Raw genomic sequence first — 26,983 nt, 5'->3', positions numbered from 1 at the left:
TGACTAGCCAACTAATTAACAAACCATCGTACTTATTAATCACAGAAAGACATGGTATGTCATCAAAAGGTTGGCTTCAAGCTGCTTGTGAAAACCAGCAAGATACATTTTTTAAAACATTTTTTTAATTGATGAAGAATAGGATTAGTGTCTGTAGGCTGAAGTCATGGACAGTGATGAGTCTCTCACACAGCTGAGTAGTTAGATAGCTGGAGTGGCAATCAAATCCCCAGATTTATGTGGATCTAAACAATTTCAGATATGGCCAAATGAAAAGTTAATAATAAAAAGGAATTCAGCTGTGAAATGAACTTCCACAAAAGAGCTAAACCGGTTTCCCTGCCTTCAGTCTGTGGTGCAGCAACCACCTCTTTCTCTTTGTGTTTTCAGTCCTTATGTATAGATTTAAAAGATAGAGGCGAGAGGAGGTGACCCAAATTTGCACTGGGATTAGAATTTTTTATCTTTTTTACTAATATTATTATTTCTCCTCTTGCAATAACTTCAAGAAATAGAAAAAAATAATCTCCAAAAGGCAATAAACAGGAATATATTTTGTTGACAGGTATTCTGTCTTAATGTGCTCTTAATAGCATGAAGCAGCATTCACTCATTAAAATAGAAAACCCCTGTGAGTAAAACTAGAAGGAATTACTGCTTTTGCCTGAAATCATAGAATCACAGAATCTTTTAGGTTGGAAAAGACTTCTAAGATCAAGTCCAACTGTTATCACAAACCATAAGCTTTGTCATTCATGGTTTGCTACAAAGTAGAAGAAATATAATTATAAAATTGTCTGGGCCTTCTGCTGAGCTGAAACACAGCACTTACCCAATCTTATACCTAAAGTGACTCCTTCCCATGACTCCTGCAGGCTCTCAAGGTCAGCTGCACTCATTTGATGCTAATGTGCTCTGGAAACTGATGCAATCAATATTAGCTCCTGTGCTTATCTCCTGCCACGGAGTTCCCTCTGCAATTTCCATTCCATTTTACTTTTCCTGAGCCAGTTTAATGCAAAACCAATACATCTGGTGGGAAAACAGGTGCATAAAGAAACAATCACTGACTCATTTTGTAGCGGTTACCTGTCTATTAATATCCATTCTGGTAGTAATTATCTGTATAACATTATACACAGCACCATTGTATATAAAGAAAAAAAACAGGCCGTTGGTGCTCCCAGACTAATTTATATTGGCAGTGTTATTTTTTTTACCTGGAAACTGCTGAAGACAGACTTAATTAAAAGTACTGTGCATCTTTTTAAACATGAATATTTAATGATCTCAAATATTCAATGCCAAGATCATTTTCTTGGCCTGATCCTCTGCCAGCCGGAGAGAAATAACCTATTTAAAACCTCTCAGAGAGAGTTTTACCTAGGTCCTTAGAGAGGCTCTTCAGGCCAACCCAGGCATGGCTATTTTCCAGGGAGACTGAAGATTCAGAATCTGGCTAGTAAAATGCCTGAGACAGTGGCCAACTCAGACAAAGGTTTTCTGGGTAGGTGTACCCCAGCGTGGTCAGAAAGATCTGATTCCCACTGGAGTTTTTTTGGATTTTGTATGTATACAGAAGTTCCTAACTCTTTGTGGCTTGTTTCAAAGAAGAGGATGAGATGACAGCAGCTCTGTCATCCTTCCTTCTGCCCACCTCTGCCTCCTGTGCTTGGGGCAAATGTGGGGGCCTTTGGTTGGGATGCTCACCAGAATGAGTCAGGGGACTAGAGGGCTGCTGAGGTTCTTCTGCAGGACTGGATTCCTTATAATAGGAACTAAAAATGATTTAGAGAGATGGAACCCTCTCCAGGCTGAGAGAGCTGGGGGTTGATCACCTGGAGAAGAGGAGCCTCTGGGGAGAAGTTACTGAAGCCTTTCAAAACTGAAAGGGGGTTTGTGAGAAAGATGGGGACAGACTTTTTAATGGGGCCTGTAGCAATAGGATGAGGGGTAATTGTTTTAAACTAAAAGAGGGTAAATTCAAACGAGATATAAGAAAGAAACTTTTTTTTATGATGAAGGTGGTGAAATACTGGAACAGGTTGCCCAGAGAGGTGGTAGGTGCCCCATCCCTGGAAATGTTCAAAGTCAGGGCCCTGAGCAATCTGATCTAATTGAAATGTCCCTGATCATTGCAGGGAGGTTGGACGTGATGACCTTTAAAGATCCCTTCCAACTCAAACCATAGTATGAAAGCTGTGTGACCAAAGACTGACAGTGGCTGTGTGTCTGGCATGAGTCACTTGGCTGGAGAAAGTAATGAACATGGAGTTTGGTATTGCTACCAAAGGCAGTTTAGATTTGTGCACTCCACTGGATGTTTTATGGCAGGACAATTTTCAAGTCCTAAATCCATTAAAATCCTAAAGGGCAGGTATTGAACCACTTGATTAATTTGATAGTGTTGTGAGGAACATCTTAATGCAGTCCTGTGCTGACTTCGTCTTCCATGATGGGCTATTCCAGAAAGCTGACTAACCTCTTGAAAGACTTTGGCAGTAAGGAATCTGAAGGGATTTTTGTGTCCATCAATGCCATCAGGGTGTATTGCTTTCTTATGTACTGGGGACTGATTTTGGCTTTATCAAATAAAATCAAGCTGAATATATGATTTGGTTGTCTGCCAGTTTCACACAACATTGCTCTTTTGCAGGAAGTCATTTCCTATGGAAAACTGCTTATTGATAAAATTACTTTTATCTGGAAGAGCTGAACAATCTGACTTCTGTAGAGGTTAGAGGATATTTTCATTTTCTTGAAGGATTTGCTGGTATGTCTATGTGAATATAGTACTGTAAGAGCTTCCTTATAGTTCTTTGTAATTTGTGTCTTAAAGATGCTGGACTCAGGGATGCCACACACAGTAACACCATGTGTGGAGATCTGGTTACTGCTCCGAGGGAAACAGGCCATCTGCTGAAGCAAAACCAATTCCTCCAGGTTTTCTTGACTATGTCTCATGCACATAATAGTTGAGTCCAACTCCACTTAGTACAGCAGATCTAATGGAATCTGCAGGTCATAGCCTGTAGCAAACTCCCAAACCCATGTAATTAAAAACTAAACATTTGTGTTGTCAGTAGTTTCTAGTTGCAGCTGAGGTGTCACATTTTCCCTTTCCCTGGTCTGTCATCTCTGGCAGTTTGTAAGACCCTCATAGCTGGCCTAATTAGATGATCAAAACTGCTGCTTCCCTTTCCATAGCTTGTTCTCTTTCCTTTATCTGGTACTTTCCAGAACTTAACAAAGCAGTAAAAACAATAATTAGTGGTCTAATTGGTTATAAATAATAATATAACAGACTTACTGTCAAAATAACAACCACAAAGCAATATGCTCATTGAGTATCTTTCAAATTCCCAGCACTAAAGTGTTCGAAGTAGCAAATTATATTTCAGTAATTTGCTTCAAAAAAATACACCCTGTAAATTTATTTGATCCTGACAGCTGTGACAAGCTGCACTCCTAAGAATGTATCTGTTTCGGGTCTGGTTGCTTGTCTCTCCTGTGCTGTTTGAAAGGTTTTCTCTATGCTTAATTTTGGATTTTTACAGTTTGCTGCGTACCAAATTCATAAGCTCTGTGTTTTGAGCGTTCTTCTCAGCCTCACAATCCTGGCAAAATCTTAGCAGCCCCAACGTAGTGTTTCTAGGCTGTTTTCTTTGTCTCTTGCAGCTGGTAAATTATTAATGATGCCGCTCGGGGGGAGTGGGGTGGTCAGGCAGGGCGGTGGGGGTGCTGGTGGGAGAAGATGGGCAGAGGGAAGTTGGGGGAGCCCCAGGCAGCTGGATGGGGGTGCAGATGGCAGGGATGCACAGATCACTGACCACCCGGTTTCCCCCATGTTGAATTTTTTTTCCTGCCTGAGGGCAGGACAAAAGGGTACTTCCAACAGCAACGATGGAAAGGAAACAGATGGATGGAATATGTGAGAAGAGCTTGTGGCAGTGAGAATTCTCGCTTTACAGCTATTGGTATTTTAGCATTCTTAATATTTTTATTCTTTTTTAAACCTCTGAAAATTGATTAAAATGTTATCTGGCATCTGCCCTTACAAAATTAATAGGAGTGCAGTGGGGGGGAAGCACATCTAAAGTTTAATACTTGCCTGCTGGTTTAGATGCTACATAGTGCTGATGCCTGTTATTGACACACAGTGCTCTCTGTGATTCATGAGGAACAATGAGGTAATCGAGATATGGGTCTCTCTCCACCCACCAAAAAGTGATAAATACAACCTTTGGCAGAATCCTCAGCTTGCTCATTTACTATAAAACCCTTGAGAAATCTCTTGTGTATATGAGACGCAGCTGCAACAAACAGCAGCATTCCCTGCATAAATATATATATATATATACACATATTATTTTTTTTTTGAGAAAGGGTGACAGTGCTAACTGAATTATTTAATGCTGTAGGGTTCTTATACATTTATAGACCTTTGTGGTAAGGTGTTAAGATTTGATAATGTGTATGAAGGCTGGTTTTAGTTTAGGAGTATCATAGTGTGCTATGTAATCTCTGGAAAAGGGGAGAGGGAGGCTTATTTTCTCCCCCCTTACGGTTCTTGTAGGTGCTCACATTGAATCTCTAGTCATTTTGGCTATTCCATGGGTAGGGGAATAAATAAGTCAGCAGTAGGTCGTAGCTAAAAGGCATAATCCCAGGTTAGAGCTGTTTCTTTTCCTGAAATATACTGATTCAGGAGGAAATGTGCCCAGAAAGGTTGACTCAGCTCTTTCTTCTTCCAAGGCAATATACCCCAGAGGCTATCCCACCTCAACAGGGTTTTATTCTCAGTATTGAAACGAAGATTTTTATTTGCTCAACATAATTATTGTGACTATCTTGGCATCCTTCCCAAGGCTTCTCAAAGCAGAACTCAAACTGTTCTGACTTGTCTGCTGGAGCATGTCTGCCATTGCTTTCTCCCCCAGCCCTAGTTGTGGCTGGGTTTCACTAATGCTGAAGGTATTTGCAGATACTTTACACCTTTTTTTTTTTTTAATTTTAAAGGGAAGTTATTTCTTATTGGAATTTGTATGCTAATTGAGCATTTTAACAAAACTTTTTTGTCAAAGTAAATAGGAGATGAATCCACTTGAAATTCAGGAAGAGATATTAACCCAAGCACTCAAAAAGAGAAGTATGTAGAGTGGCAATTTTCGTCCTCTGGATTTGTAGAACATCTCTGCATTTTCTGCTGAATGCTTTATAACACTGTTGTTGTGACATTCAGTGCTTAGATACAGGCAAAGCCTGGTGAGCTGGCTGTGTCAGAAGGAAGGTACAGAACAGGTAGCTTCAAAAAGCTGGAAGGAGTTGCCCTGTTGGCGTATTTGTTTTCCTTGTGTTGTAGAATAAGTCGCAGCATACAAGACATTGCTACAATATGTGAATGCCTCCTTAGCTAGGCCCTCAAAGATGGTTGTGAGGTGAAGTGTATACTCTTCAAGTACTGACTCTCTTTGCCCTTACCCGTGCACATCCTACGAGTATCTAACTGGAGATTGTCTTTCCTTACAAAATATATTAGTTACATAAAAATAAAATGTATTAGTTGCATAAAAATAAATATGTTGGTTACATAAAAATATTTGAAGGTTACAAGGCAGGGAAATTATTTGTATCTTCCATCCTCCCTCCCGGCATTCTTGCTGGAAAAGATATGTGGTGAATGTATTTGTAATTAATATTTGGATGTATAATTTGTGTGTATATCAGAGCTAAATCATGCAGGTAACTACGTTTGTGACTCTTGCTTGGTTTGACTCACAAGCCCATTGAAGCGGGTGTAAGATAAGCAGTTTGTCTTGTAAATTGGTTAGAATGTAGCTTTAGGTGAATATTGAGCTGTAAAAGGAAATTTTAAATGTCTAACTTTTTTCCAGTGTCTATTGAGGTGAATGTTTGCTGATCTGTTAGATGAGGGCATTTTCCATTTGAATCACAGGAGACTGTCCTCGACAGGGTTTGGTCGCTGTTTAGAAAGGCAGAACCTGCCCTCTGCTGGGTTCTACAAGTATTAAGAAACTGATAATTTACAGAGCTTCACAGTAAGACTAATAAAATGTGGGTTTTTTGCTCTAATCTACTTTTGCTAGTCTATCCCAGAGCTGCTGAGTTATTCTTCTGTGTTTCAGGGTGCTGACTCTTTAAAAATGTATTAAACTAATTCACTGAAATTAGCAGGGGAAAAAGAGCACTGTGCTGCCTCAAAGGTGCCTTCAAAGTTATAAGCTGCAGACTAAATCTGGATATTTGAGTTTTAACTAGATTGTGTCGAAGGCAATTTAAGACAGCAGTTAGAGGTCAGTTTTTAATGGGGTTTTGGATTAAAAGGTGGTGTATAATGCTGGAGTTAAGAGTCTCTTAAAAATTTGTACATACCCAAACCAACTCAAAGCCTGACATACAAATGAAGTGTCAGAAGCAAAGAGCCAGTTGGAAATAGATCTGGGCTGGCCATTGTCTTACAAGGGTCATGATCATAAAATGGGGGTGATAAAACACTGGCATAGGTTGCTCAGAGAGGTGGTGGGTGCCCCATCCCTGGAAACATCCAGGGCTGGGTTGGATTGAGCTCTGAGCAATCTGATCTAGTTGAAGATGTCCCTGCTCATTGCAGGGGTTTGGACTAGATGACCTCTAAAGGTCCCTTCCAACACAAACCATTATGTGATTTTATGACTGTCTCATTCTGAGGTGTTACCTGTCTCGTAAGTCCTTTGCACGAGCAGGCTTGTGGTTTCTTATGTGAAAAGTTGGGTTAAACTCATTGCTGAGGGCGACAGAGGCCGTTGAAAAGGGCTTAAAAGGGGAAGAATGGCTAAAGGCTTGCATAACAAATATTCTTTATGGGAAGGAGGCTTTTCCTTCAGGAAGAAACCTGTGGTGGATGATACCCTTGCCTCTTTGAGGTGTTCCTTTCTCAGAAGTGGCCGAATCCCTTTTTAAAGACAACCAAGGAACAGATCTCAGCAGCTAAATCCAGCCCGGTTTGATATTTAAGGATCACTACTGAACTTTGGGGTTGTTTTGGGGGGTTTTTTGTTTGGTTGGTTTTTTTCCTCCTCCTATATTACCAGAGGAAAACCAACCAAGCAAATTGTACAAAACAACCCACTGGTGGCTCACCAGCTGGTTTGTGGTGGTACATATTAAAACTTGGTTTTACATAGGAAGAATTGGGGGCCTTCCTGAAGGAATCTTACTTTTTTCTGCTCTATAAGATGTCGTTTGTATTTAGTTTTAGTTTAGTTGATCTCAGAAGAGATCTTTTAACCAACTCATTAAATCAGTCTCTCTTTACACCACCTTGATAATTACTTTCAATTGCTGTGTGCTGTTTAAATCTGTCCCTGGGTCTATAGGTTTAGATGCTTCAGTCTTTGCAGTGGTCCATGCAGATGTTGACTGGCAATGCCTCTTTGGGATGAACCCTTGTCACTGCAGGACTGAGACAGCATTTGCTAATAGCAGCACAAATGTTTCTGGTTTCCATCTGTGGGGAGGGATAATAAGGAGGCAGTCATTTCCAGTTATTCCCAGGACAGAAGTTAATGACTAGCAAATAGCATCTCAGGGGAAAGGGAATGTAGAAGTCCTGGCTGTATATATCTGTTGGGAATCCCATATAAAGCTATTCTGTTGAGTTAATTTGATAAATTCTTAAGAAAATTACAATTGGGAAATTAGAGTGCTTAAACGCCTCTATGCAACACATAGAGACCTGGGTTTGACTCTGTATCTGCCTCTGGCAGTTACAGAAACAGAAACACACCCAGAGCAAGTTTTCCTTTCCATTTGTTGAAGTGGCTTGGAAATGAGATTGAAGGGCCCACGGGTAGCAAGGTAGTGCTAGAAATATTTAAATAAGAGTATCAAAGTATAGATGAAAACGTTCAGGAAAGGTTTTGAACAAGTAAGTGAATAAATACTTTGGGTTAAAATGCTTCTAATCAAACTCAAATCTTTCTACAGGGACCACCTGAATTTTAGGCTTTTGAAATGGTTATAATTTGTCCTGGACTGATAGTACCTTTAAGTCACGAAGTGTAATAACAGGTAGTTTGGAACCAGCATTAAAGTCAGTTTTTATTTTAGTTTACTTTATTTCTTTCTCAAAAGCTTTTTCCATATTTTGAATTACAGTTCCTATATGTTCCCTATCCTGGAAACTGTAATGTATGCTTTGCTTTCCTACAGTGAATTGGAGTGAAGCCCTCTCCCTAAGGGGCAGGTTTACCGTAGATAGTAGGAATAAATTCTTCCCTGTGAGGGTGGTGAGGCCCTGGCACAGGTTGCCCAGAGAAGCTTTGGCTGCCCCATCCCTGGAAATGTCCAAGACCAGATTGGACCAGGCTTGGAGCAACCTGGGATAGTAGAAGATATCCCTGCCCATGGCAGGGGGGTTGGAATGGGATGGTCTTTAAGATCCCTTCCAACCCAAGCCATTCTAGGATTGTATGATGAGCTGATGAACTGCTAATGAAACCATCCATTTGTAACTCTAGGGTTTCCCTTTTGGAGGGAGGCAGGAGAGAATAGAGCCACCTTCATGGCTTCCCTTGGAGCAAACAGTAGCTCTTCACACTCCTTGCAATGATGGTTTGGCTTGTCCAACCCAAGTATGAGCCTCCACAGGAGGTTAAAATTGCAGAAAAGGAACTGCAAAATGCAGCTCTGGGAGCAAGTCCTGTGCCAGTCCTGTCTCTGGAAACTGTTAAGTCGGCTTAGTTGTGTTGTAAAACTAAGTGTTCAAGTGTTAAAAAGTCACTTTTTTGGCTTAAGCTGATGCAGAAACATATAAATTTCTTTTTGAAGTCCTGGTTTGTGTAGTTTAGCAGTGTTGTGTTAAACTAAGTTGAAGAAGTGGTAGTGGTAGTCTTAATATCAGTGGATATAGGACAATACATGAGAAGCCTTATAGCAACCAGCCACACAATTTTAAGGCTTATTTTTTCCTCTAAAAATGTGGCCAACTAATTCTTTTACGGCAGCAAAATTAGAGGTGTCCCTTTCTCATTCCTTACTTAGTGGTTTGTCATTCAATTTTGTTGTCTGAGTGTCTGAATAAAGAAAAGCTGGCCAAGGACTTGTGCAATGCTTTCTTGCCAGATTCATAATGCAGAATTTAGGGCATTTTTGTTGTTGTGCAATTAAAGGTAAGGATTGCATGTAATAAGGGTTATCTGCTAAATCATTCTCCTTCATACACCCTTCTCATCTTTTCCAACAACTTCCAAATTAGGTTTATAGGGAAAGAGTGATGTTTATTACAGGTATCAGGCACAGCTTGCTGTACATGTATTTTATAACAAGCCCGTTATGCTGTGGATGTTTTCTAAATGTGCACTTCAAAAGAGTGTATTAGCTAAAAATGTAGAAAGGATTAAAAATCCTTAGTTCCTATTCAAACAGTGGACTCAAACATTAATGTATGTATATATTCATCTCCACTCTCTTTTCTGCTCAGGGAATTAGAAGGTGCTTGGCCTCAGTGTCCTGCCAAGGCTTGTTTTGGGATAGGGAAATAATCACCAAAACTACAAGACTCAGAGCAATAGCTCTGATTTTAAGGACACTTTAATACAACAGGCAAAGCCAAAATAAGCTTCTTGAGAAATCTTTAGATTTCTCCTGTGCTCAATGTGAGGAAACATTGAAACCCACAATAAGCTATTTAAAAGCAGGTATTTGTAGATGAACAGAAAGTATCGGTAACTTCTCCAACATTATTTAATTTTGTTTTATTTTCTAGGATTGTGTTATTTCTTTTTTTGCTAGGTATAAATTCACAAACAAAATAGAGTTGATCAAAAGACACTGGCCAAAGGGCAGCTAGTGAGGATGCTTGTAAATAAATACATGTAGATATTAGTCCTGCTTTGAATTTCAAGTGAGCCATTCCAGTGACTTTAAAGTAATATATCAGTGAAATTTAGAAGTGTTTGTAGAAAATGGAGGCTGAGTACTGAAAGTCAGTAAATTGGAATTGTTTCTCAATGGTAGTTGAGGAGGAGAAGAACTACAACTGGAAAATATATTCTGGGGCAACAGACAAACCTTGATTTTTTAGGATAGATGTAACTTATTTCTAGTTGCTTATGTGGGTTATAAACAGTCTCTCTTTTTGCACCCCCCGAAAGCCACAGCTATCCCTGAGCTCCATGGCATAAGCTTCTTGCAGTTCATCTGTTCTGTCCTGGAAAGGAGAAGAGCAAAGTGACCCCACTGGCATTTAAACCTGTGGATTTAAGGAGTATTTCACTTGAGATTAGCCCACTAAGCCATTCCTTCTGCCTATTTAAACAATTTTATTCCAAGAAGGACACAGGAGTGCAAATATTATTGTTAGCTGTACTTGGAGGTAGGAACTGTGTATTTCAGTCACTGGTGAGTTTGTTTTATCAACCCCTTTATTTTTGAAGGGATTGCAACGTATTCTTTAGGAATGCTGTGATCTAAGATTTTGGTTATTCCTTTTCTGTTGGATCATGTTTGATCCCCGAAAAGTTCTTTCCCTCTTGGTTATCCTCCTCTCCCCTCGGTACCAGGGAAGGTCTGAGTAGCTCAAAAGCAACAGGCAGGAGAAGTCTGGGAAGCTCCCTGAGTTATTCTGATGGGTGCAAATCTGTTTTTAATCTCATCACTACAGATTGGCTACAGCCAATTTGCATGATTTTGTGATATGGAAAACATCAGTGACAAATTGTTGCACTCATTTCACTTACCAAAACTGGGATATAAACTCACACTACAGCTAAGAAGGTAAAGGGCTGGACTCAGAATCTTTGCCTTATTCAGTATAAGGATTCAGAGGTAAAGGAAAAGAAAGGGCTTCTGAACCTTGATGAAACTCGTCTTTAATTTCCTCAAACACTTTTTCTCTTCCTAAAGCAGCTAATATTTTTTAATATCCAAAACATTGGCCAGTTGTGTACACTTGATTTGATGTTCATGGTAATATTTTTCAAAAATAATAATATACCAAACAGAGAGAACAAAGTGCCTCAAGCACACAGATTTAGGAACAGTTTTCACTGTGCAGAAACATATTCCTTTGGGACATGCTGCCTTTTTTTTGAACTAACTCTGGGTATTCTGGGCACTGGGGTCCTGCTGTTGGCCTGTTGCTGCAAGGGCTGAGGAGTAATTTGCTGACAACAGGGGGCAGAGCGAGTTTGTGTTTTAAAGGAAGAGAAATCCCTGTCAGAGCAGTCAATGATTTTTTTTTTTTCAAATGTAAGCCTCATCTTATGAAAGAGATAATAGCAAGTACTCCTCTGTTTAAATCTGCTGTGCAAAACTTGTAGATGTCGAAGCATTTCACAGGCTTGGTTGCTGCCTTAGATCCTCTTTTATAAAGCAGATAAGGCAGTTATGCTATAAGTTTGTATTTATTTAGATTGATTCAAAATCTTTTTATTAACTGTTTATTTAATTTTAGCCACCCAATATGGCTCTGGCAAGCTCTCAGCATACTTCTGGCTGCCTTGACTGTCTAAAGAGACTTTTGGCAGGGTCCTAGGTCTGGGATTTGCACGCTTTTTCCATCCTAACAAGCATGCTTGAGGCGCCTAACCATACTTAGAAAATAAAAAAGGAACAAACTTCACTTAACCATGAAAGGAGTAGGAAGGGAATCTGTTGCTGCCGTTATTACCTCCACACGCCTTGATCTAATTTGGGCTTTGATGCTGATAAAGTGGCAACCTGGTTTCTATTGCACTTAAAGAAATGCATAAAAAAGTATGAAGTGTCTTTGTAATTTTTGCTTTGTTTTATTTAAAGGGACAAAACATAGATTTTAGGTTGTAGTTGTAATGTTTTTCAAATATTGATAGTTAGTTGACAAGGTGCTTCTGGAACAAACTGCAATCCTCACTCCATACTTTGAAGTCTTTTTCTAAAATTATTAGTTGTTTACTGTGGTTTCATATTCACAGGTATATGAACAGTCAACTATGGAAAATATTGGCAGGTGTCAGAGCTGGGAGTAACAGCTCACAGGTAACTCAGTGCTTCATAGTCTATAGTCTTGGATTTTCCCTCTCTTTATGTTGAACTTGGATTTCCCAGCACATCTAATGTACAGTCAGAACATAGACTTCTTTGTTTTTAGCTGAGGCCAGCTGAATTATTAGGGGCATTGTTAAGGCAATGGCTAAGGGCAGTCTTCATTTAGAATAAGACATTGGGAATTCCATGTACATTCTTTATATGGAAATGTTTATACAATATAAAGTTCTGCTTAGGAAAGCAACTCTTTTTCATCTGGACAGTCTCTCCATACAATGCATCATGCCAGACAATAGATGAAGTGTTTTAATGGTGCTAAGCAGTGTGTGTGTGTGTATGTATATACATATTAAAAATATATATTTATATATATTTGGCCATATGTGAAATGTCCTTTCATTTCCTGCCTTTTAAGGGGAGATTGTATCTCATAGCTACCTACCCTCAGTAGGATGTGTAGCTCCCACATTTGAATGCCTCAGAGCTCATTTATTTGAAATGGGAGGGAGACAAATTACCTACATGTTATGATGGACAAATCTATCCCTTAGAAGTTGTAATTAAAATTCTGCTACATCTTGCAAAAATTACAGGGAAATCACTTTGAAATTATAATAGCATGTGTAGTAGCTGCTTAGAATGCTGCTACTAATCATAAATTCCTGAAGACAATATTCATCTAGTGTGTAAACGTTTGCAGGGTCTCTGTGTAGCAGCAGAGACACAATGTTTCCCAAAATAATTTTTTACTGTTTCAAGTGACTGCAAATAAAAATTGCAAACGTGTTTGTCATTTGTGCTTATACACATGTGCTCAGAAAAATCCATTCTAAAACTATTTGTTGTACAGCTGCTTTTAGGGATGCAAGGAAGGCGACAGCAGCACAACAGAATGCACTTTCTGTAATATTTATAATCGTGGCATAAATAGTTTACTCTAGATTGTATTCCAGTATTTTCTTCTCACTTTAAAGGAGAAATGGAAGCACTATATCCCCCTTACCTACCACATGCACTGTCTAAATGTGGATTCTCTTTATTCAACTGTCAAGTATCCAGCTCTCCATTTCCCATGTTATGGGATGACTGCCTTTCTGCACTTCACATCACCAGTGGACCCAGGTACTACAGATATCATGCAAACCTTCATTAAATCAGTGAAGTGTACACTGACTTGAGCAGTTGCACCAGATCCTGCAGCTCAGATATGAATAAAAACCCCCACACTCAAGTATTTGAAATAAATATATGCCAAAGTATCACTGAGTTTGGCTTTAGTGTCTGCTTAAGGCTTTCCCTCAAATAGAAGCACTTTTCCCCAATAGAAAAAGTTATCATTTAAGGAGCAGAATATCTGTAATAGAACCACAGAATAGTTTGGATTGGAGAAGACACCCCAAAGATCATCCAGTTCCAACTCCCCTGCCATGGGCAGGGACACCTTCCACTATCCCAGGTTGCTCCAAGCCCTGTCCAATCTGGGCTTAAACACTTCCAGGGATGGCGCATCCACAGCTTCTCTGGGCAACCTGTGCCAGGGCCTCACCACCCTCACAGGGAAGAATTTATGCCTAATATCCAATCTAAACCTGCCCTCTTTTCACAGTCAGTAGTTGCTGTGTTTTTTGCTCTTAGTTTCCCCTTGCACTATAAAGGCACCTTGCTATTTTTCTTCTGCAGCAATAAATGGATCTTGCTGTTGCCCATGGAAGATATTGAACTTTAGAAAGTCAATATTCAAAAACCAAGAGGCAGAAATCATCTGTTTTGTTTGCCTAATATGGGCATGAATATTATTAAATTGGCAAAATAAGGGATTTATTTCAGGTGAAGTAAGCAACCTCTTTCTCTCTTTCTGTACTGCTGGGGTTTAGGTGGGTTTCTTTTTTTTTTTTTTTTGGTTTGGGTTTTGTCCTTTTCCTCTGCACAGAGGGCCTGAATGCCAACAAAAATAGCTTAAAATTATATTAATGTTCCTCTCCATAAGCTATTGGATCCACAAGTAGGTTTTATTTGAACAGGATTCTCTGATGAAGCTCGTGGGCTTCAACATAGCCCGGAGCACACATGTGGGTTTTACTGTGCATCCCAGAGGCAAGTGTGGGTGTAGTTAATTTTGACCTGGTGGTTCTGGGGGCAAAGTAAATGGGAGAGCTTTGTAAGGCAATGTCTTTGCAATAGGCCTTCAGTCAAGGGCAGCTGGCTGGCTCTGGAGCTGGCCCAGCCATCGGTGTGAGCGCAGCAGAGGAGAGAACACGCCGCCCTTGCCAGATCTCCCGCCACAGCCAGGGCAGCGCTGGCCCCCCTCCTGCACCTCACTTCACGTTTTATCTTTTTTAACAACTCCATTTCCTTTCTTTTCAACATATCTATCAACAAAATGCTTTCCATCATTTAGGGCTATTTTTGTCCTCTTATCGTAGCTATTTCCTTGGGTAAATAGTTTTCCTGGCGTTGCTGCCGGAGCGTGCTGCTGGGAGCTGGAACGCGCGCCGTGGTACAGTAGGTACGGGCTGTGTGGGAGGTGAGAGGCAGTGCTGCAGCAAAAATCCTTTTCTTTTTTTGCCTGCTTCAAGCGAAACAAGCTCCCATGTCAGCATTACTGTGCCTTGAAGGAAGAAAAAGAGTAAAAAAAAAAACAGAGAAAGGAAAAGAAAAGAAAAAAATAACCCAACCCCAGAAAAGATACTGAATTTTATGGGTACAAAATATATTCAGGGAGTCAAAAGGCATAATAACTATTTTTTCCAGTTTGTCTGGCTGTGTAATCACCTGAATACTCTTTGCAGGTTTTTAGATATATTCTCCCCCCCGTTCAGATGATTTAGAGTGACGTTTCCTCTTATCTAGGTACCTAGTGGAGAAGGTTGCAGGGCAAGAGTGGAGGCTGTAGCATGGACCTGTGATCACTGTATTTAAAGGTCATGATATTTTGTCGAAAAAAAAGAAAAAAATCACTGTAAACAAGTGGGGACTGAAAAATCTCCACTCTACACAGCAGGACCATGGAAACCAGGTTCCTGTTGTTCAAGCTCTAACAAGCATGTGGTCCTATACATGCTTCTTTATGTCTTATTTGTAATGAGTCTATTCTAACTTAGTATTTTCAATCATTTTGAAGGCTTTAGCTTGCTGTTCCATCCATTAGAAAAGTAATTGTTTCCCCCATGCCTTTCTTGGGGGCATTTTTATCAAGATTCCTTGGCAGCATTTGTGCTGCTTTCTTACTGAGAGTTACTGAATTTGTAATCACTCAGAATTTAATAGGGATGTGGAGAAGGGAATTACATAGGTGTCTCTGCACAGTGCTGGAATGAGCAGTTGTCTTGAGTCTTGAAAGCTTTTTCCAGAAAATGCCATCATTTTCCCCAGATTTTATATAAACTCAATACATTAAGTAGTAGTAGAGCAGGTACTGATTTAAAAGAATGCATATCATATGTCAAACTACTTTGTAAAGGGAAGAAAAATATATAAGCACTTCTTAATCTCTCAAACACCCTCACTTTGTTAGGGCTTAAGTTAACATTGACATGCATAACATCGACATGCATTAGCTGTAGGACTTCTTAGCATTAAATTGGAGTGAAGACATTTTTACTCAATTTTGTTACTGGGTCATTTGTTGTGCACAGTGTAGTAGAAAATTTAGATTTAACATATTGAAAATACTTTTGACTTCCTTAAACACACAGAAGTTGATCCAAGGAAACATTTTTTAAGTGCTCTTTTGTTGAAAAGGGTAGCCTTGAAGAGACTAAAGACCCTATATAGTACAAGCTCTAAAATTGCTGGGTTAGAAATCCAACCTTTGTTGTGTTTTAAACTTGTCCTTATTCAGCCAATCTTGATTTTTTTTTCCCCAACTCCTATGTTTTTAACCAAGCAAATTGCAGAAGCACAGAATGGTTTGGGTTGGAAGGGACCTTAAAGACTATCTCGTTTCAACCCTCCTGCCATGGGCAGGGACACCTCCCACTAGACCAGGTTACTCCGACTTCCTTCCAACCTGACCTTGAACGCTTCCAGGAATGGGGCATCCACAGCTTCTCTGGGCAACCTATTTCAATGAATTGAAAAATAGTTGGGGCAAATGCTTTTCAGAACTTGCCTGGTAACTTCCTTGACGCTGTAAGATACATCATATTTGGTATTAAATGCTGACTGGGAAAAATGGGTTTCCAAAGTAAAAGGCCTGAACCCAAGGGAGATCAGAGGAGCTAGGTTTGGAGCTGGGAATCTGACAGAAGTTAATTTGATTGTGGTTGTATTTGAAGGTCATTTGAAATAATTTGGCTGCAGATTAAATTGCTCTTGGGAAAAAAATTAAAAATTAGATCTCTAACATATGTTAACTTCACTTAGAATTGTGTTATTCAGCAGAACGTTTTTGTATTCATGGTGTAGTGGTGATCCTATGCGGATAGTCACCCCATCCAAATCTAAATTGCAACTTCTGTTTTATTACTACCTTAATTTGTAACTTGATATTAACTTTGGAAATACGTTATTAAAAGAAGGAGCTGGTGTGATGTTACTGCAGTTCCCCTGTTCTCAGTGCTCAGCCTGATCTATTTCCACAGTGCAAAGACCTCTGTTGCTCTTTTTAATTTCCTCCCCTACATTCATGTTTTTGAGTTATGCTATGCTCTTACTACTCACTTGTACCTTGGATCACAGCATTCTCATATCCATTTTGTGCCTTTTTTTTTAATTGAATCTTTAACAATGGGTTTCACTTACTAATTTTATCTTCTATTCTTCTAGATATAATAGCATATATTACCTGACATAATGAAATAAAGATTGTTACCTGAAAGTAACTCTTCAGTGGAAATGTCAAGGTGTTTCTTTTTTTGTCTTTGGGCTTACCAGCATTTGGTGCCTCTTTTTTTTTTTTTTTTTGCATTCCAGTCAGTTCTATGCATTAATATGTAAGAAAGCCAAGCCCTGACATTGTCCTTGGATATTTTTGATTGCAATAGGATTATGGCTTTGAAGGATTATTATTTGTATAATTACACTGCTGTAATTGGCAGTTGCTGTTAATTAATAGTGAGTGTGAGGAGTAAGAGGATCCTCAGTTGTCCCCTTGTGTTTGGCTCACAAAATCTCTGTGGGTAGGTGAGGGTCACACCTGTGTTTCCTATGGATCCCATTCTGGAGCAGGTGCTGCTCACACCAACACTCCTTTGTCTCTTGCTACCTCTCAGGGTTTTGTAACTGCTTTGGGAACTCTAAGCTTTGCTTTTAAATCCTTAAGCAGGTACTGCTCTATTCTCCTTAGATCAAGCCTGTAGAATATTGTGGATCTTTGAAGAAAATCTGTGTAACTTAGTGGCAAGAAACCGCAATGGGCTTCAAATTGCTTTTAATTAAGACTTTTCCCTTCTTTCTTCTAAGCAGATCAAATTTAGACAAACTTGAACCAACCCCTCGATAAGCTTCTATCTATAGCAAGAATTTTGGATCTTACAGAGCTTCTCATTGCATTGAGCACCAAGTTGCCACCAGAGTACTGGCCCAGGGAGAAATCAAAGCTGATTTTGCAGTGCTGTTGTGTAAGCTGCAGCTGAAGTTCTGCCCCTTGTTCAATTGGACTAACCCTCAAATATCAGTGGGATTTCTGCTGTCAGGCAACTAAAAGCTTTGCTTGTGATTTTACTGATACTCAGGTGCTTTGTCATGTAGGCTAATTTGTGTTTCACACCACAAAGGAGTCTCTGTGTCTAATATTTGACCTGGAAGTGTTACTAAAGGGAGCTGTTAAACTTAGAAATCTACTTCCCAGATGCATCCTACAACTCACAGCAGTCACCTGCGTTGTCACATCATGAAACATGCTGAGCTAAAGGGTGGTAAGGATCAAGTTAATTAGTAAAATTATGTGAAATCTGGTTATTTCTTTTTATTCCACCATTAATCCCACTCTAAAATTCTGTGCTGGTGTTTGTAACTAATGGAGGCTGACTTACCAACTTCATCACTGTTTTGCACTAGCATGTGTCTCTTACCTAGAGGATGAAAAGCAAATGACACTTGTTTGGAAGAAAGCTGACATTATTTGTGCAGTGGGGTATCAGTCAAAGCAGACTCTTTTAAATCTGCTTTGTCACATGGGGAAGGGCAAGAGGTGAAGAAAAGAGAAAACAAGATTTATCTTTCTCTTTGTTAAATAAATGGCCTTAATTCCACTTTGGAAATCTGAACAAATGATGGTACAATCACCATTTTTCATTTAAAAAAAAAAGAGGAGGTTGCCAGTCACTACTCCAGTGGTTGAAATATGTACCCAGCATGTGAGAGAACCTGTTTTGGATCCCCATCCTCAAGTAATGAGGTATGGACCCGCACCTACTGGAGCGGTCCAAGAGCATTTAGATGCAGTATTCAGTACAGGGCTGCCTTAACCTCTTCTTTTCTTACAACCTTGTAAAACAAACAAAAATCCAGCTTATTACTTGGTGCAACAACTTAGTGCTTCCCCTCCAGGTGAATGGCACAGCCAGCAGACACTGGAGTCAAGTGAAATCCTGTCAGCAGAAGAGGAGCCACCTTGGCATGTCCTAAGAGCTGATGATTTCAGGCTTGTGCAAGGATTCATTCCAATAACAGCTTGGGATGCGGCCAGCACAGAGTTTGAACTAGAGAGCTGCTGGGGAGTCCAAAACCACCGCTGACACGTTATTTTGTTTTCTAGACTTGCCTATGACAAAACATGTTTTTAAATTTATGCTGCTTAGTATATTCAATTCAAAGTCATTACTAGGGATGGATTAACCAAAATTGGGTTTTAATGGATAATGTATTTGCTGAAGAGATTGTGCAGCTTCGATAATTGGAATTTTCCAGTGATCATTAGGTAACATGTTAGTGTCAATAAGAAGGTCTGTGGAATGACCACAGTTAGTCTTTCTGGCACTGATTTTTCTTAGTTATCAGAAAATCTGCAGCTGAGGGGTGAACGAGCAGCAATATGTATGAGCTTTGCCACTTGACTCTTTCTATTAGAAAATTATCATGGATAAATAGAAAATTCTTTTATAAAGGGTTCATCACGTGCTCTTCACTTCTTAGCACTACAGGAAACACTACAGCAAATTATATCAGTGTTTAGTAGAAAAATGTCTGCCTGTACCTGAAATGGTGGATTTACTACTTAACATTACTAAGAGCCAAGGTTTTGTGGTTCAAGACCAAATTTCTGATTTGTAAGCAAAAATTACCCATACATCGTATTTACTACCTTTGTACCAGAGTGTGATAATGTTATTAAGCTACTAAATTGACACTGAGAGAGTTCTTTGCCTTTGTTTATTAGTGGCAAGTTGTGGAAAATCAAATTAGTGACAGTTGTGCTTCTGGATAATAAATTAATTTTGAAGAAAGTAGGTATAGAATAGTAACTTGGGCCAAGTTAACATGAGTGATTTCAACCTGCCTTGTGAGTTCCAAGCAAAAGCTGTGTGAAGGAAGTGTTAGAGTTACAGGGTAGAGATTCCCAAGGTTCCTTACAAGAGCAAAGGGAGCAATAGAGGACTGATACAAACATACTGTAATATTAAAAATACAAAGGGCAGTCCTTCAGTATGTGTTTTCAGCACTTTTAATTGACAATTCTCTTTTGATTTGGCAATGTATTTAGCACTGTTTAATCCTAGGTGCAATTTAACATCAGAGATGTCACCCAGAGAGTCTGGGCAAACAGCTTGTTAAAAGTTCCTGGTTGCCATCAGTATATTTGTTTTCAAACTAGGTCTCTTAGTCTGTTTCCCATCACAGTGTCCTGAGAAGACCTTGCTCTATCTTTTTTTAAAAGCTTTGGTATGTGTTCTTCCCATGATACATGCAAGTATTTCCATTAGAGTTAATCAATCAGCACCAAATAACAGATGCTTTTACCATTAATGGGAGCATTGGGTGTGTGAGGAGGGCAGAGCTATGCGTGTAAAGGCAGCACACGGAACAGAGGGAAGCACTGCGGGATATTTACTGTTTGATAATATCCCAGGCAGTCTCATGTTGGGTTTTTATTACTGCCTTTTGAGGTAGAGCTGGGCTAGGGGGTCATAAGATGTGCAGCTTGTTTCCCAGTTACGTACTTTGCCCAGATAATGGGAGTGGGACCAGGGTACTACTTAAAATATGTATTGATAGGAAGAAGAGGAAAGAATAATTTGTTTAAGAAACATCCCATCTTTTCCTGTTTATCAATAATTATATTGACACCAGACACACGTTTTCAGCACATCCCCCTGGAGATATTCTGCAGCACTCAATAGTTCAAACAGCAGTGTCTGCCTTTCATGTAGCAGTGGTCAGGTCTGATATATTTGCATATCTCTAATTAAAGCATAAGGATATGTGTAATTAGCTGGTAATGCTACCTGACTTCTTACATGAATCTGTCATTGTTAAAAGGCCATAATAGCACAGACCAAGCAATGTCTTCCTAAAAGTGATGCTCAAGGCTGAGGGAACCTTATCTGTCAGATTTTTAACTTGCTCTGTCTTTCAGCTTTTGAGGCTGTCTCAGCCCACTGGAGAGCTTGAGATGATGGCAGGGGTAGTTGTGCTTTTCTTGTTTCACTCTGGGATGTGGGTTATGAGTAAATGACAGGTGCACTTGGCATCTGGCCCACCTCAGCAGCAGCTGCACCACAAGGTGTTTGCCACTGTATGTGCCCGTCTGCCTCTGTCTGCGTCCTTCACGGTGGGGAAAAGGGTGATGGGCTGAGCCAAATAATGGTTATATATATTATTCTACTCTTGAAAAGAAAAATAAAAAGGGTGAGTCATCAACCATAGAGTGATATGTGGAGTCCAGCGGGTGGGAGAGGCTTGCTGAGAGCTCAGCAGGACGAGGGGTGCACAGAGCTCCTGTTTCCACCTCCAGCTCTTGCTACACCATCGTCAGTGATGTAAACATACGTGGGTCTTGCCACAGTAGGAGATGACTTGAAGTAATTTATGAGCCTGGGGACATCAGAATGAGTGGTGACTGTAAACTGGTGGCTTATTGAGAGCCCATTTCACCTGCTGCTTTTTGTCTGTGCCTCCTCCCAGCGCAGCCCATGGGCCATGACAGAGCAGGGAGGAGAGGAGATGAGCCCCATGCAGAGGGGTTTGTGATGTCTTGCACACAGTGGGTTATTTTTCAGACACATAATTTTCTTCTGTTTTCTTCTAGCTGAGACACTCCCTTAGATCTGGTGTGAATTAGTGGCATTCCAGTGTTTCTTTACAGCAGTGAGGTGTGCAGGCTTAAAAGTAGCTAATTGTATGTCCTTGGGATTAGGGGATTTGTGTATGCAATTAAATTTCCTTTAGTCCCCTAGTTTTGATTCCTAAATGGACATCCCTGACAAAGCTTATGTGCAAGTTTCTTAACCTAATTTATAGTTGGTTACTCAGCATCATTGGGGAACAAAAAAAAAATAATTGGTGTTCAGGCAGTGAATGTTTTATTTTTTGCTATTATTAGTGCAGCACTCAAACAAGTTCCTGTCTATTTATTTATACCAAAATGCTCTGTTTTATTAAGTATTCTTTCAAAGAAGTAACAAACCTAGTGATAAAGAATATGTCTTTTAAATTATTTGAAGCTAATTTTTTTTCCATTTAAGAAAATGTGATCTTAAACAAAATCCATGTGTATTGAGAACTTTTTGCTTGAGTTTCAAAGTTAATATTTTCTCTTGGGGAAGAAAACTCAATGGGATTAGGCCAGATATTTTAACTATATAACCTCCAATTTTAAAAAGTTACACCAAGTACAGTGGGTTTTCTTTAAAGAAACTACCATTTTCTATTAAAATGACGTTAAATTTATTAATGTATTTATCTTCATCATGAAATTTTACTAATTAAGTGACGGGATGAATAAGAGTCTTTTCTAAGTTAACTCCAGTGAGGGAGAGATTTCCTGTGGAGCTCTTTTGGATTCATGTTAAGCTGTAATGTCATCTGAATTTTAGGTGCTTTTCTAGTAAGCAAACACTTGTGCTTTGTTTCACTTGCATAGTTTTAGCATGAACCTTCCTGGATGACTTGAACAGAAATCTCACACCTGATAAATACCTGTTAAAGACTGTAAAGAAGTCCTGCATAGTCTGAAACAGCAAATTCTTAGAATTGACTTTACCATACTTCCAGGTGGAGTGAGTGAAAAAGGGACAAAAATATCTTCTTTTTTTCCTGTTTTATTTATTTGTCTTACCTAATATGCCACATACATTTCTAGATCAATTTTGCAGATATAAATTAAAAGAAAATTACACATGCAGCGTATTCTTTAACTATAATTGATAGGCAACATCATGAGTCATTTATTGTTTGCAAAGGCACTGAAACATTTATTAACGCCACATTTTACTAATGATTTCAGAAAGGATAAGTTAATAGCTTTGAATTATGACCCATAGATACTATTGACTCATTTAGTATTTTGTAATGTTGATTTAAGTGTACTTATGTAGTGCTAAATGTCCTGATCTGGGTCTGATATAATATTCACACACAAGCTTGATTTGAGAAGTTATGGGGAGGCTTAATCCTCTTCACACATTTGTGATGGCTGTTTTTGCTATGGGACACCATGCAGTCATAATTGGAAGGATGTTCATTAAACATATTTCATTAATATATAATGAGCACCATAAATGCAATGACCTTTGAGATAATTCACTTACGTGTGAATTTTGATTCATTACTGCATTTTTCTCTTGTTTATTCATCAGAGATGAAAATGTATGATTTTCTTAGCTTCCCAGCACCTCACAATGTGTCATGTGCTTTGTGATAACCTGTAAGGGATTTTATAAAGAATCTTCTGCTATCTCTGTTTTAAAAACAAGAAATGACAGAAAGAGGGAATTAAGCACTTCAATTAGCATAGCAGTGACTATCCATCACGACTTCTTTACAAATTTAAATGTAAATATGTAAACAGCCATCCTCAAATCATGTGCAAAGCTGGTTCAATTTCCTTTGGCTTTCTTTTTACACAACACACAAAATGTAGGGCCTTCTGAAGAGTTTGAAGTGAAGTTTAATTTTGCTATCTGAAAATAATTTAATTATAATATTATTTTTTTGTTTTCTGTTGTAGGGTAGTGATGTGGGGTAGTGATGACACTACTTTGAAGCACAAAGTCTGTCAAGAATGTGGTATATGTAACATAGTAATATATAACATAGTATATTTAGAGTGAACATTTAGTTGTGATAGGATTGTTTCTATCCATAAGCAATTCTTGGTTGCTTTCTCTTAAAAATCAAATTATGATGAAATAAACCTAAAGGGCATATAATTTAATTTGCTATTATAATGGCTTGAGTTAGAACATAAAGCTTCCCTTTTCTTTTTCATACCTTTTTGTGTTATACTTGCATGTACCCAAAGCAGTAAAATGTTTTAATCAGAAGACCAAGAGGCCTTTTTATTTCCTCTACCCCAACAATTTAAATAATTTCCAAACTATTGATTGATAGGAGATCTCATTTTATTAAGTCTCCATCTTGACTTTTCCTAATGGAGCAATTACCTTCCTGATGCTCTGGTTCAGCAGCTGCTTCTAATGCACACATTTGATTCAATTTGTCTGAAATAAAAGGGCAGCTCTGTTGGAGAAGGTTTTATGTCTGTCACCGTGGTTTGTACTGATGAGAAGCTCACAGAATCCTTAAAAATAATCCCTGGAAGTTGTGCTTCTGTCTTTACATCAAGTGCTTTGCTGAGCAACAAAGTGGTGTTCGATCTGTTTTTATCTGAAATACACCCGTAAAACTCATCTAGAGGTGCAGTATCAAACAACCTTCCAGTACCTAAAGGGGCTACAAGAGAACTGGAGAGGGACTGTCGTGATAGGACAGGGGGGAATGGCTTCAAATTGACAGAAGGCAGGGTTGGATGGGATATTGGGGAGAAATTCTTCCCTGTGAGGGTGGTGAGGCCCTGGCACAGGTTGCCCAGAGAAGCTGTGGCTGCCCCATCCCTGAAAGTGTTCAAGCCCAGGTTGGATGAGGTTTAGAGCAACCTGGGCTAGTGGAAGGTGTCCCTGCCCATGGCAGGGGAGTAGAAAGGGGTCTTTAAGGTTCTTTCAAACCCAAAGCATTCTGTGATTCTAAGTTATTAAGGACACCTTCCGTCTGTTCGCTGCTTGATTGTGTCTGAGAAGAGCCCTAGTCATTTAAATGTGTATACTTTATGGAAAGGTTCTCCAACCTTCTGGAAATCTCTTGAACTTGTAATACAAAGGAAGCAATCACATGAACAAGAATTAAGATCACATTGTTGCTGCTTATCTGGATTTTTTGTTGGTCTGTTTTAATAGAATATATGGCTAACATATTAAGAGGCAGCATTCTCTTATACCATGTATGAGAAAAACTCAGGATGAGGAAAAAGGGTACAGAGGCACAGAACCCACAGAAGAGTTGGTTACTCCAGAGGTGTTTCACAAGTCTCCAATCTTATTTTTAACTATATTTCTACCTATAATAAGTTTTTTGGGGTCTTATGAACTTCTATTTCCCTCTATATTTCCCCCCAAAAAACCCCACAAAAAACCCGAAAAAGAAACCCCAAACAATCACTGAACACTGAGCTTTCTTGTTGTCATTCCCCCAGTATAGCAAGGTTGCCCTTCTTTCATCATTCCTTCTTACAAGACTTAATCTGAAAATTCATCCCATTGAGCCTGTGGAGGCTTCTTTCAGAGACAGGGAGGAGTAATTATCAGGTTTGTGATAATCTCTTCCAATGTTCCTAATTTGCATTGCAAGAAATGCAGATGAAATTTTGACTCACAGGATCAAATCCTGACAAGTTCAGATTGGCCTTTAACCTGAATACAGTTGTCTGACCCCTTGGTTCTGTTCCAAGGCTGGTGACTAAGACAGTGATTCCACTTTTAGGGGAATAACAAACTTTTCTCATGAGCAGTGACTTCAGAGGTATTCCAGTAATAGTATTTTGTTTGGGTTCTTTTCATGTCATTGTATCTACGAGAAGGTCTGAATTTTCAGGAAATATTCATTAAAATGATGTTCATTCTGTCTTTCCTTATGCTGCTGATTCATATCCAGAGTTATTGAGAGTTGTTTTGAATTTGAATTCTTTCCATCAGAAGTTTTTATCCCTCAGACCTATCCCTATGCTAATATATAATCTATCAACACACAAATAATATAGTATTTTCTGTATGCTATAATTATTTAAGTTTCTATCCATGTGGTATGGTTGATGGAAAACTGGCAATGTTAGATCAAGCATAGAGAGACCAGTTCAAACAATTATCAGTTTGCATGTTTGACATTCTTGGCCTGTTAAGTGTTGTATTTTACACTTAATGCTTCAAGATTAGCATGATAGATTAGCATGCTTAGATAAATATTTTTATAATTTATGGTCTTATTAACTGTTTTGTTGATCCCAAAAAATATGTCTTTTTTTTCTTGATGGATGTGATGTCACAGGAGCGCAACTTGTAAATCCAGTGTTGCTTTATGCCGTGGTGATGTTGTGTTACAATCTATTTTAGATGAAAAGTACTGAGATATATAGATATAAAAACATCAGGAAATGCAACAAATCCTTCTCCTGACTTGTGATGTAAATTCACAGACCCTGTCACCTGCCTTGGAAGCTTTATTACTGTAATATTATCCATAAACATGATTAAATTTCCTGAAGGTAAAATGAAGGAACCTGGCAAGTCCAGGAGGCATCAGAGTTCAAGAGGTGCCAAGAGCTCACTCATTCTTATGCTTAACACCAGGATGTGTGAAAGTTGAGATAGGAACAGACCAGGCTGTAAAAGAGTACAAAGCTTTTAACTGTTGATTTAAAGGCTGTACGTGATCACACACGTATGTGCTTATGTACATATGTGCATATAGTATGTGGGAGTTGGGATGCTGTTTGTGCTACTATATGCAAGAACAAATTCTGAAGTATATATACATAGACAATGTGTCTGTGTTTCTTTTTCAGTCCAGATTCTGGACTATAGTGTCCCTTGAAAAGCAGCTGGAGATATGAAAGAATTTTGGATTGTATTTATTTCAGATTTTATCCTGAATGCTCTGGATTCCTCAGTTTCTTCTTGTGCCAATAGTGTCTCATTACCACTAGTCAAGTTATATAATCATAGAATATCAAGATACATATATAAAATCTGTGTATATTGTATCTGTAAAGTTCAGAAAACTAAAGGCTTTGCTCAACCTTCTAATACTGTCACTAAAATTTCAGTTCTCTTTCACTGGAAAAGGTCACCAGATCTTCTTTGTTATCCATCTGTATAAATAACTTCTTTAGTTATGTATTGAATTTTCAGAGATAACCTTTAGCTTGTTTTGCACCTGCTCTGAGCTGGTTAAGCATGAGGCAGATCCAGCCTAAAACATACATATATCTGTATTAGCATGTTATTGTACCTGAGATATTAAGCCAAGGCTCTTAGCTTTGAAGTTCAGCTGGCTCAGGCAGATGTGGCTCTGAGCATCAGCTGAATATGGAACACAAACACTGATAGCATAAATCTCACCCTGTGGGGCCTCGGATCATTCTGTACTCTTTTGAGTGCCAAACACATAAAATTTTTATGTCCTTCAAATAATCTTTTTCTCCCAGGCCTGATTCCAGCCTTCACCTCAAAGAGCATATTACTCAATACAAGTGAAATAGTGCTTCTTAGTGTGAAATAGAGTAGGAAACATTGGCTGCTGTGGAGATCTTTCAAAATGGACTTAGTGAGTGATTGAGTAATTACTGTTCTGCACTAATAATTACCGAACTATTAATACATTTTAAAAAAAGACTCTACAGATTCCAACTTCATGTGAAAAGTTCTAGCATGTAGCTTACAGTTAGATCATGGTAAGAGATTGTGTTTCCCCTCATTCTGTGCGTTAGACACCTTGTCATTAGATGTCTGAAAGTTGTCACTAG

The 26,983-nt window shown here is 38.9% G+C and overlaps 1 protein-coding gene and 1 long non-coding RNA gene across 3 annotated transcripts in view; both read left to right on the top strand.

Annotated features, from left to right (window-relative positions):
- NAV2 (neuron navigator 2) overlaps window positions 1-26,983 on the top strand; it is a 389,060-nt gene that overhangs the window by 91,541 nt on the left and 270,536 nt on the right. The window lies entirely within an intron of this gene.
- LOC113973784 lies at window positions 14,053-24,155 on the top strand. Its single transcript, XR_003536345.1, has 3 exons — window positions 14,053-14,066; window positions 16,435-16,436; window positions 24,060-24,155. It is a non-coding gene; the product is annotated as an uncharacterized LOC113973784 (long non-coding RNA).

The sequence above is a fragment of the Neopelma chrysocephalum genome, unplaced genomic scaffold (genome assembly GCF_003984885.1).
Source record: "Neopelma chrysocephalum unplaced genomic scaffold, ASM398488v2 Primary Assembly neopelma1_106b, whole genome shotgun sequence".
In the NCBI taxonomy this organism is placed as follows: domain Eukaryota; kingdom Metazoa; phylum Chordata; class Aves; order Passeriformes; family Pipridae; genus Neopelma; species Neopelma chrysocephalum.
Note: the sequence above shows the minus strand (reverse complement) of the source record. Positions and strands in the feature narration are given on the sequence as shown.